The following is a 13,146-nucleotide window of genomic DNA, read 5'->3' on the forward strand; positions in this document are numbered from 1 at the left end:
ATTACTCATTTAATTCTCGGTAAATTACTCAAAAAATTACCTAGAAAATTAGTATGTAAATTACTAAGTAAATTCCGAGTAAATCACTCAGTAAATTCCCAGTAAATTACACGGTAAATTACTCAGTAAATTTTCGTTAAATTATTCAGATAATTCTCAGTAAATTAAAATGTAAATTGCTTTCCCAGTAAATTCTCAGTAAATTACGTAGTAAATTCTCTGGAAATTATGAAATAAATTCTCAATTAATTACTCAGTAAATTCCTAGTAAATCCTCAGTAAATTATTTAGAAAATTCAAAGTAAATTTTTTATAATGTCACGGTAAATTACTCAATAAAATCTCAGTAAATTACTCATTGAATTCTCAGTAAATTACTTAGAACATTACCCAGTAAATTCTAAGTAAATCACTCAGTAAATTCCCAGTAAATTAGTCGGTAAATTAATCAGAAAATTCTAAGTAAATTATCAGTAAATTACTAATTAAATTCCCAAGAAATTCCCAGTAAATTATTCAGTAAATTCTCAATTAATTACTCAGTAAATTCCTAGTAAATCCTCAATAAATTATTTAGAAAATTCGAAGTAAATTTTTCATAATTTCACGGTAAATTAGTCAATAAAATCTCAGTAAATTACTCATCGAATTCTCAGTAAATTACTCAAAACATTACCCAGTAAATTGCTAAGTAAATTACTCAGTAAATTCTAAGTAAATTGCTCGGTAAATCACTCAATAAATTCTCATTAAATTACTCAGAAAATTCTCAGTAAATTATAAAGTAAATTACTTAGAAAATTCCTAGTAAATTCCCCAGAAATTCTCAGAAAATTATTCTCTAAATTCTCAACTAATTACTCAGTAAATTCCTAGTAAATCCTCAGCAAATTATTTAGAAAATTTGAAATAAATTTTTCATAATTTCACGGTAAATTACTCAATAAAATCTCAGTAAATTACTCATTGAATTCTTAGAAAATTACTCAGAACATTAACCAGTAAATTGCTAGGAAAATTACTCAGCAAATTTTGAGTGAATCACTCAGTAAATTTGCAGGAAATTACTCGGTAAATTACTCAGTAAATTCTCATTAAATTACTCAGAAAATTCTCAGTAAATTATAAAGTAAATTACTTAGAAAATTCTCAATAAATTCATAGTAAATTCTCAGTAAATTATTTAGTAAATTCTAAGTAAATTACTAATTAAATTTCAAAGAAATTCTCAGTAAATTATTCAGTAAATTCTCAATTAATTACTTAGTAAATTCGAAGTAAATTTTTCATAATTTCATGGTAAATTACTCAATAAAATCTCAGTAAATTACTCATTGAATTCTCAGTAAATTACTCAGAAAATTACCCAGTAAATTGCAAAGTAAATTACTCAGTAAATTCCGAGTAAATCACTCAATAAATACCCAACAATTTACTCGGTAAATTACTCAATAAAATCTCAGTAAATAACTCATTGCATTCTCAGTAAATTACCCAGAACATTAACCAGTAAATTGCCAAGTAAATTACTCGGTAAATTACTCAGTAAATTCTCATTAAATTATAAAGTAAATTACTTAGAAAATTCTCAATAAATTCCCGGTAAATTCTCAGTAGATTACTAGTTAAATTCCCCAGAAATTCTCCGAAAATTATTCAGTAAATTCTTAGTAAATCCCCAGTAAATTTTTTAGAAAATTCGAATTAAATTTTTCATAATTTCACGGTAAATTACTCAATAAAATCTCAGTAAATTACTCATTGAATTCTCAGTAAATTACTCAGAACATTGCCCAGTAAATTGCTAAGTAAATTACCTAGTAAATTCTGAGTAAATCACTCAGTAAAGTCTAAGTAAACTGCTCGGTAAATCACTCCGTAAATTCCCATTAAATTACTCAGAAAATTCTCAGTAAATTATAAAGTAAATTACTTAGAAAATTCTCAATAAATTCCTAGTAAATTCTCAGTAAATTATTAAGTAAATTCTCAGTAAATTACTAATTAAATTCCAAAGAAATTCTCCTCAAATTATTCAGTAAATTCTCAATTAATTGCTCAGTAAATTCCTTGTAAATCCTCATTAAATTATTTAGAAAATTTGAAGTAAATTTTTCCTAATTTCATGGTAAATTACTCAACAAAATCTCAGTAAATTACTCAGAACATTACCCAGTAAATTGGGAGTAAATTACTCAGTAAATCCTCATTAAATTAGTCAAAAAATTCTCGGTAAATTATAAAGTAAATTACTTAGAAAATTCTCAATAAATTCCTAGTAAATTCTTAGAAATTTACTTAGTAAATTATCAGTAAATTTCTAATTAAATTCCCAAGAAATTCTCAGTAAATTGTTCAGTAAATTCTCAATTAATTACTCAGTAAATTCCGAATAAATCCTCAATAAATTATTTAGAAAATTTGAAGTAAATTTTTCATAATTTCACGGTAAATTACTCAATAAAATCTCAGTAAATTCCTCATTGAATTCTCAGTAAATTACTCAGAACATTACCCAGTAAATTGCTAAGTAAATTACCCAGTAAATTCTGAGTAAATCACTCAGTAAATTCCCAGTAAATTAGTCGATAAATTACTCAAAAAATTCTCACTAAATTAGTTAGAAAATTCTCAGTAAATTATAAAGTAAATTACTTAGAAAATTCTCCATAAATTCCCAGTAAATTCTCAGAAATTTACTTAGTAAATTATCAGTAAATTACTAATTAAATTCCCAAGAAATTCTCAGTAAATTATACCGTAAATTCTCAATTAATTCCAAGTAAATCCTCAATATATTATTTAGAAAATTCGAAGTAAATTTTTCATAATTTCACGGTAAATTACTCATTGAATTCTCAGTAAATTACTCAGAACATTACCCAGTAAATTGCTAAGTAAATTACTCAGTAAATTCCGAGTAAATCACTCAGTAAATACCTAGTAAATTACTCGGTAAATTACTCAATAAAATCTCCGTAAATAACTCATTGAATTCTCAGTAAATTATCCAGAACATTAACCAGTAAATTGCCCAGTAAATTACTCGGTAAATTACTCAGTAAATTCTCATTAAATTATAAAGTAAATTACTTAGAAAATTCTCAAAAAATTCCCAGTAAATTCTCAGTAAATTACCAATTAAATTCCCCAGAAATTCTCAGAAAATTATTCAGTAAATTCTCAATTAATTACTCAGTAAATTCGTAGTAAATCCTCAGTAAATTGTTTAGAAAATTCGAATTAAATTTTTCATAATTTCACAGTAAATTACTTAATAAAATCTCAGTAAATTACTCAGAACATTAACCAGTAAATTGCTAAGGAAATTACTCAGTAAATTACTCGGTAAATTACTGAGTAAATTCTCATTAAATTACTCAGAAAATTCTCAGTAAATTATAAAGTAAATTACTTAGAAAATTCTCAATAAATTCCTAGTAAATTCTCAGTAAATTATTTAGTAAATTCTAAGTAAATTACTAATTAAATTCCAAAGAAATTCTCAGTAAATTCTCAATTAATTACTCAGAAAATTCGAAGTAAATTTTTCCTAATTTCATGGTAAATTACTCAATAAAATCTCAGTAAATTACTCAGAACATTACCCAGTAAATTCGGAGTGAATTACTCCGTAAATTCTCATTAAATTACTCAGAAAATTCTCAGTAAATTATAAAGTAAATTACTTAGAAAATTCTCAATAAATTCTTAGTAAATTCTTAATAAATTACTTAGTAAATTCTCAGTAAATTAGTAATAAAATTCCCAAGAAATTCTAAGTAAATTATTTAGTAAATTCCTAGTCAATCCTCAGTAAATTATTTAGAAAATTCGAAGTAAATTTTTCATAATTTCACGGTAAATTACTCAATAAAATCTCAGTAAATTACTCATTGAATTCTCAGTAAATTACTCAGAAAATTACCTAGAAAATTACTATGTAAATTATTCAGTAAATTCCGAGTAAATCACTCAGTAAATTCCCAGTAAATTACACGGTAAATTACTCAGTAAATTTTCGTTAAATTATTCTGAAAATTCTCAGTAAATTGAAATGTAAATTGCTTAGAAAGTTCTCAATAAATTCCCAGTAAATTACTTAGCAAATTCTCAAGAAATTATGAAATAAATTCTCAATTAATTACTCAGTAAATTCCTTGTAATTCCTCAGTAAATTATTTAGAAAATTCGAAGTAAATTTTTCATAATTTCACGGTAAATTACTCAATAAAATCTCAGTAAATTAATCATTGAATTCTCAGTAAATTACTCAGAACATTACCCAGTAAATTGCTAAGTAAATTACTCAGTAAATTCTAAGTAAATCACTCAGTAAATTAGTCGGTAAATTACTCAGAAAATTCTCATTAAATTACTCAGAAAATTCTCAGTAAATTATAAAGTAAATTACCTTGAAAATTCTCCACAAATTACCAGTAAATTCTCAGAAATTTACTTAGTAAATTATCATTAAATTACTAATTAAATTTCAAAGAAATTCTCAGTAAATTATTCAGTAAATTCTCAATTAATTACTCAGTAAATTCCTAGTAAATCCTCAATCAATTATTTAGAAAATTCGAAGTAAATTTTTCAATAATTTCACGGTAAATTACTCAATAAAATCTCAGTAAATTACTCATTGAATTCTAAGAAAATTACTCAGAACATTACCCAGTAAATTGCAAAGTAAATTACTCAGTAAATTCCGAGTAAATCACTCAATAAATACCCAACAATTTACTCGGTAAATTACTCAATAAAATCTCAGTAAATAACTCATTGCATTCTCAGTAAATTACCCAGAACATTAACCAGTAAATTGCCAAGTAAATTACTCGGTAAATTACTCAGTAAATTCTCATTAAATTACTTAGAAAATTCTCAGTAAATTATAAAGTAAATTACTTAGAATATTCTCAATAAATTCCCGGTAAATTCTCAGTAGATTACTAGTTAAATTCCCTAGAAATTCTCTGAAAATTATTCAGTAAATTCTTAGTAAATCCCCAGTAAATTATTTAGAAAATTCGAATTAATTTTTCATAATTTCACGGTAAATTACTCAATAAAATCTCAGTAAATTACTCATTGAATTCGCAGTAAATTACTCAGAACATTGCCCAGTAAATTGCTAAGTAAATTACCTAGTAAATTCTGAGTAAATCACTCAGTAAAGTCTAAGTAAACAGCTCGGTAAATCACTCCGTAAATTCCCATTAAATTACTCAGAAAATTCTCAGTAAATTATAAAGTAAATTACTTAGAAAATTCTAAATAAATTCCTAGTAAATTCTCAGTAAATTATTTAGTAAATTCTCAGTAAATTACTAATTAAATTCCAAAGAAATTCTCCGCAAATTATTCAGTAAATTCTCAATTAATTACTCAGTAAATTCCTTGTAAATCCTCATTAAATTATTTAGAAAATTCGAAGTAAATTTTTCCTAATTTCATGGTAAATTACTCAACAAAATCTCAGTAAATTACTCAGAACATTACTCAGTAAATTCGGAGTAAATTACTCAGTAAATCCTCATTAAATTAGTCAAAAAATTCTCGGCAAATTATAAAGTAAATTAATTAGAAAATTCTCAATAAATTCCGAGTAAATTCTCAGAAATTTACTTAGTAAATTATCAGTAAATTTCTAATTAAATTCCCAAGAAATTCTCAGTAAATTGTTCAATAAATTCTCAATTAATTACTTAGTAAATTCCGAATAAATCCCCAATAAATTATTTAGAAAATTCGAAGTAAATTTTTCATAATTTCACGGTAAATTACTCAATAAAATCTCAGTAAATTCCTCATTGAATTCTCAGTAATTACTCAGAACATTACCCAGTAAATTGTTAAGTAAATTACCCAATAAATTCTGAGTAAATCACTCAGTAAATTCCCAGTAAATTAGTCGATAAACTACTCAGAAAATTCTCATTAAATTAGTTAGAAAATTCTCAGTAAATTACTTAGAAAATTCTCCATAAATTCCCAGTACATTCTCAGAAATTTACTTTGTAAATTATCAGTAAATTACTAATTAAATTCACAAGAAATTCTCAGTAAATTATACCGTAAATTCTCAATTAATTACTCAGTAAATTCCGAGTAAATCCTCAATATATTATTTAGAAAATTCGAAGTAAATTTTTCATAATTTCACGGTAAATTACTCATTGAATTCTCAATAAATTACTCAGAACATTACCCAGTAAATTGCTAAGTAAATTACTCAGTAAATTCCGAGTAAATCACTCAGTAAATACCCAGTAAATTACTCGGTAAATTACTCAACAAAATCTCTGTAAATAACTCATTGAATTCTCAGTAAATTACCCAGAACATTAACCAGTAAATTGCCAAGTAAATTACTCGGTAAATTACTCAGTAAATTCTCATTAAATTACTTAGAAAATTCTCAGTAAATTATAAAGTAAATTATTTAGAAAATTCTCAAAAAATTCCCAATAAATTCTCAGTAAATTACTAATTAAATTCCCCAGAAATTCTCAGAAAATTATTCAGTAAATTCTCAATTAATTAATCAGTAAATTCGTAGTAAATCCTAAGTAAATTGTTTGGAAAATTCGAATTAAATTTTTCATAAATTCACAGTAAATTACTTAATAAAATCTCAGTAAATTACTTAGAACATTAACCAGTAAATTGCTATGGAAATTACTCAGTAAATTTTGAGTAAATCACTCAGTAAATTCGCAGTAAATTACTCGGTAAATTACTGAGTAAATTCTCATTAAATTACTCAGAAAATTCTCAGTAAATTATAAAGTAAATTACTTAGAAAATTCTCAGTAAATTCTCAATTAATTACACAGAAAATTCGAAGTAAATTTTTCCTAATTTCATGGTAAATTACTCAATAAAATCTCAGTAAATTACTCAGAACATTACCCAGTAAATTCGGAGTAAATTACTCCGTAAATCCTCATTAAATTAGTCAGAAAATTCTCGGTAAGTTATAAAGTAAAATACTGAGAAAATTCTCAATAAATTCCAAGTAAATTCTCAGAAATTTACTTAGTAAATTATCAGTAAATTTCTAATTAAATTCCCAAGAAATTCTCAGTTAATTATTCAGTAAATTCTCAATTAATTACTCAGTAAATTCCTAGTAAATCCTCAATAAATTATTTAGAAAATTCGAAGTAAATTTTTTCATAATTTCACGGTAAATTACTCAATAAAATCTCAGTAAATTACTCATTGAATTCTCAGTAAATTACTCAGAACATTACCCAGTAAATTGCTAAGTAAATTACCCAGTAAATTCCGAGTAAATCACTCAGTAAATTCCCAGTAAATTAGTCGATAAATTACTTAGAAAATTCCCATTAAATTAGTCAGAAAATTCTCAGTAAATTATTAAGTAAATTACTTAGAAAATTCTCCATAAATTCCCAGTAAATTCTCAGAAATTTACTTAGTAAATTATCAGTAAATTTCTAATTAAATTCCCAAGAAATTCTCAGTAAATTATTCAGTAAATTGTCAATTAATTACTCAGTAAATTCCTAGAAAATCCTCAATAAATTATTTAGAAAATTCGAATTAAATTTTTCATAATTTCACGGTAAATTACTCAATAAAATCTCAGTAAATTACTCATTGAATTCTCAGTAAATTACTCAGAACATTACCCAGTAAATTGCTAAGTAAATTACCCAGTAAATTCCGAGTAAATCACTCAGTAAATTCCCAGTAAATTAGTCGATAAATTACGCAGAAAATTCCCATTAAATTAGTCAGAAAATTCTCAGAAAATTATAAAGTAAATTACTTAGAAAATTCTCAATAAATTCTCAGTAAATTACAAATTAAATTCCCAAGAAATTCTCAGTAAATTATTCAATAAATTCTCAATTAATTACTCAGTAAATTCCTAGTAAATCCTCAGTAAATTTTTCATATATTCACGGTAAATTACTCAATAAAATCTCAGTAAATTACTCATTGAATTCCCAGTAAATTACTCAGAACATTACCCAGTAAATTGCTAAGTAAATTACTCAGTAAATTGCTTGGAAAATTACTCAGTAAATTCTCATTAAATTACCTAGAAAATTCTCAGTAAATTATAAAATAAATTATTTAGAAAATTTTCAATAAATTCCCAGTAAATCCTCAATAAATTATTTAGAAAATTCGAAGTAAATTTTTCATAATTTCACGGTAAATTACTCAATAAAATCTCAGTAAATTACTCATTGAATTCTCAGTAAATTACTCAGAACATTCCCCGTGAATTGCTAAGTAAATTACCCAGTAAATTCTGAGTAAATCACTCAGTAAATTCTAAGTAAAATGCTCGGTAAGTCACCCAGTAAATTCTCATTAAATTACTCAGAAAATTCTCAGTAAATTATAAAGTAAATTACTTAGAAAATTCTCAATAAATTCCTAGTAAATTCTCAATAAATTACTTAGGAAATTCACACTAAATTAGTAATAAAATTCCCAAGAAATTCTAAGTAAATTATTCAGTAAATTCTCAATTAATTACTCAGTAAATTCCTAGTAAATCCTCAGTAAATTATTTAGAAAATTTGAAGTAAACTTTTCATAATTTCACAGTAAATTACTCAACAAAATCTCAGTAAATTACTCAATGAATTCTCAGTAAATTACTCAGAAAATTACCTAGAAAATTACTATGTAAATTACTCAGTAAATTCTGAGTAAATCACTCAGTAAATTCCCAGTAAATTAGTCGGTAAATTACTCAGAAAATTCTTAGCAAATTATAAAGTAAATTACTTAGAAAATTCTCCATAAATTACCAGTAAATTCTCAGAAATTTACTTAGTAAATTATCATTAAATTACTAATTAAATTCCCAAGAAATTCTCAGTAAATTGTTCAGTAAATTCTCAATTAATTACTCAGTAAATTCCTAGTAAATCCTCAATAAATTATTTAGAAAATTCGAAGTAAATTTTTCATAATTTCACGGTAAATTACTCAATAAAATCTCAGTAAATTACTCGTTGAATTCTCAGTAAATTACTTAGAACATTACCCAGTATATTGCTAAGTAAATTACTCAGTAAATTCTGAGAAAATCACTCAGTAAATACCCAGTAAATTATTCAGTAAATTGCCAAGTAAATTACTCGGTAAATTACTCAGTAAATTCTCATTAAATTACTTAGAAAATTCTAAGTAAATTATAAAGTAAATTACTTAGAAAATTCTCAATAAATTCTCTGTAAATTACGAGTTAAAGTCCCTAGAAATTCTCAGACAATTATTCTGTAAATTCTCAATTAATTACTCATTAAATTCCTAGTAAATCCTCAGTAAATTATTTAGAAAATTCAAATTAAATTTTTCATAATTTCACGGTAAATTACTGAATAAAATCTCAGTAAATTACTCATTGAATTCTAAGTAAATTACTCAGAACATTACCCAGTAAATTGCTAAGTAAATTACTCAGTAAATTTTGAGTAAATCACTCAGTAAATTCCCAGTAAATTAGTCAAGAAATTACTTAGAAAATTCCCATTAAATTAGTCAGAAAATTCTCAGTAAATTATTAAGTAAATTACTTAGAAAATTCTCCATAAATTCCTAGTAAATTGTCAGAAATTTACTTAGTAAATTATCAGTAAATTACTAATTAAATTCCCAAGAAATTCTCAGTAAATTATACCATAAAATCTCAATTAATTGCTCAGTAAATTCGTAGTATATTCTCAATAAATTATTTAGAAAATTCGAAGTAAATTTTTCATAATTTCACGGTAAATTACTCAATAAAATCGCAGTAAATTACTCATTGAATTCTCAGTAAATTACTCAGAACATTACCCAGTAAATTGCTAAGTAAATTACTCAGTAAATTTCGAGTAAATCACTCAGTAAATACCCAGTAAATTACTCGGTAAATTACTCAATAAAATCTCCTTAAATAACTCATTGAATTCTCAGTAAATTACCCAGAACATTAACCAGTAAATTGCCTAGTAAATTACTCGGTAAATTACCCAGTTAATTCTCATTAAATTACTTAGAAAATTCTCAATAAATTATAAAGTAAATTACTTAGAAAATTCTCAAAAAATTCCCAGCAAATTCTCAGTAAATTACTAATTAAATTCCCCAGAAATTCTCAGAAAATTATTCAGTAAATTCTCAATTAATTACTCAGTAAATTCCTAGTAAATCCTCAGTAAATTATTTAGACAATTCGACTTTAATTTCTCATAATTTCACGGTAAATTACTCAATAAAATCTCAGTAAATTACACAGAACATTAACCAGTAAATTGCTAAGAAAATTACTCAGTAAATTTTGAGTAAATTACCTAGTAAATTACTCAGTAAATTCTCATTAAATTACTCAGAACATTCTCAGTAAATTATAAAGTAAATTACTTAGAAAATTCTCAATAAATTCCTAGTAAATTCTCAGTAAATTATTTACTAAATTCTCAGTAAATTATTCAGTAAATTCTCAATTAATGACTCAGTAAATTCGAAGTAAATTTTTCCTAATTTCATGGTAAATTACTCAATAAAATCTCAGTAAAGTACTCAGAATATTACCTAGTAAATTCGGAGTAAATTACTCAGTAAATCCTCATTAAATTAGTCAGAAAATTCTCGGTAAATTATAAAGTAAATTACTGAGAAAATTCTCAATAAATTCCCAGTAAATTCTCAGTAAATTTCTAATTAAATTCCCAAGAAATTCTCTGTAAATTATTCAGTAAATTCTCAATTAATTACTCAATAAATTCCTAGTAAATCCTCAATAAATTATTTAGAAAATTCGAATTAAATTTTTCATAATTTCACGGTAAATTACTCAATAAAATCTCAGTAAATTACTCAGAACATTACCCAGTAAATTGCTAAGTAAATTACTCAGTAAATTCCGAGTAAATCACTCAGTAAATTCCCAGTAAATTAGTCGATAAATTACTCAGAAAATTCTCAGAAAATTATAAAGTAAATTACTTAGAAAATTCTCAATAAATTCTCAGTAAATTACAAATTAAATTCCCAAGAAATTCTCAGTAAATTATTCAATAAATTCTCAATTAATTACTCAGTAAATTCCTAGTAAATCCTTAGTAAAATTTTCATATATTCACGGTAAATTACTCATTGAATTCCCAGTAAATTACTCAGAACATTACCCAGTAAATTGCTAAGTAAATTACTCAGTAAATTCTGAGTAAATCACTCAGTAAATTGCTTGGAAAATTACTCAGTAAATTCTCATTAAATTACCCAGAAAATTCTCAGTAAATTATAAAATAAATTATTTAGAAAATTTTCAATAAATTCCCAGTAAATCCTCAATAAATTATTTAGAAAATTCGAAGTAAATTTTTCATAATTTCACGGTAAATTACTCAATAAAATCTTAGTAAATTACTCATTGAATTCTCAGTAAATTACTCAGAACATTCCCCGTGAATTGCTAAGTAAATTACCCAGTAAATTCTGAGTAAATCACTCAGTAAATTCTAAGTAAAATGCTCGGTAAGTCACCCAGTAAATTCTCATTAAATTACTCAGAAAATTCTCAGTAAATTATAAAGTAAATTACTTAGAAAATTCTCAATAAATTCCTAGTAAATTCTCAATAAATTACTTAGGAAATTCACACTAAATTAGTAATAAAATTCCCAAGAAATTCTAAGTAAATTATTCAGTAAATTCTCAATTAATTACTCAGTAAATTCCTAGTAAATCCTCAGTAAATTATTTAGAAAATTTGAAGTAAACTTTTCATAATTTCACAGTAAATTACTCAATAAAATCTCAGTAAATTATTCATTGAATTCTCAGTAAATTACTCAGAAAATTACCTAGAAAATTACTATGTAAATTACTCAGTAAATTCCGAGTAAATCACTCAGTAAATTCCCAGTAAATTAGTTGGTAAATTACTCAGAAAATTCTCAGCAAATTATAAAGTAAATTACTTAGAAAATTCTCCATAAATTACCAGTAAATTCTCAGAAATTTACTTAGTAAATTATCATTAAATTACTAATTAAATTCCCAAGAAATTCTCAGTAAATTGTTCAGTAAATTCTCAATTAATTACTCAGTAAATTCCTAGTAAATCCTCAATAAATTATTTAGAAAATTCAAAGTAAATTTTTCATAATTTCACGGTAAATTACTCAATAAAATCTCAGTAAATTACTCGTTGAATTTTCAGTAAATTACTTAGAACATTACCCAGTAAATTGTTAAGTAAATTACTCAGTAAATTCTGAGAAAATCACTCAGTAAATATGTCACGACCCCAAACCGCCCCTAGTAGTTTGGTGCCGTGATGGCCAGTAATCCGCAATTACCGAAGGCCAACTTTCAAAAACTTAACACAATCAGAGTATAATGAACGGGGCTCACAAATGCGGAATCAATAAATCAAAATACAAGTGGTCCATAAGAGCTGTGCATAGATCAATTGCAATGTCATTCATCTTACAACTTGAATACAACAAAACAGAATGCGTATTACATCTTGATCAAAAGGCTTCTTGAGCCAACATATACAAATTACAGCAAAAACAAGCCAAGAAGCATGATTTTCAAGATTCGCCGACATGAATACAAAATAAAGCCGACATAAGCACGGATCCAAAACAAGCTTTTCAAACAGTCTAGGCGTCGCCGACGTCCCGCTCATCACCTACATATATATAGAGGGGGTGAGCTTGGATACTCAGTGAATGGTACTAATAATAAAGGTTTGCATGAATATAGCCGGAGTCCTTCAAAACAAAACACATCAAAACTTTATCGAACAGGGGATGAACCGTATTCATCAGTCAAATATTACAAGTATCGAGGGATGCTTACTGACATCGGCGAAACAAGGGATGAACCGTATTCATCAGTCAAATATCGCAAGTCTCAAGGGATGCTTACTGACATCGGCAAGGCAAGGGATGAACCGTATTCATCAATCAAATATCACAAGTCTCAAGGGATGCTTACTGACATCGGCAAAACAAGGGATGAACCGTATTCATCAATCAAATATCACAAGTCTCAAGGGATGCTTACTGACATCGGCAAAACAAGGGATGAACCGTATTCATCAGTCAAATATCGCAAGTCTCAAGGGATGCTTACTGACATGGGCAAGGC

This window comes from Camellia sinensis, unplaced genomic scaffold (genome assembly GCF_055761805.1).
Source record: "Camellia sinensis isolate YWXY unplaced genomic scaffold, ASM5576180v1 Unanchor3, whole genome shotgun sequence".
In the NCBI taxonomy this organism is placed as follows: Eukaryota; Viridiplantae; Streptophyta; class Magnoliopsida; order Ericales; family Theaceae; genus Camellia; species Camellia sinensis.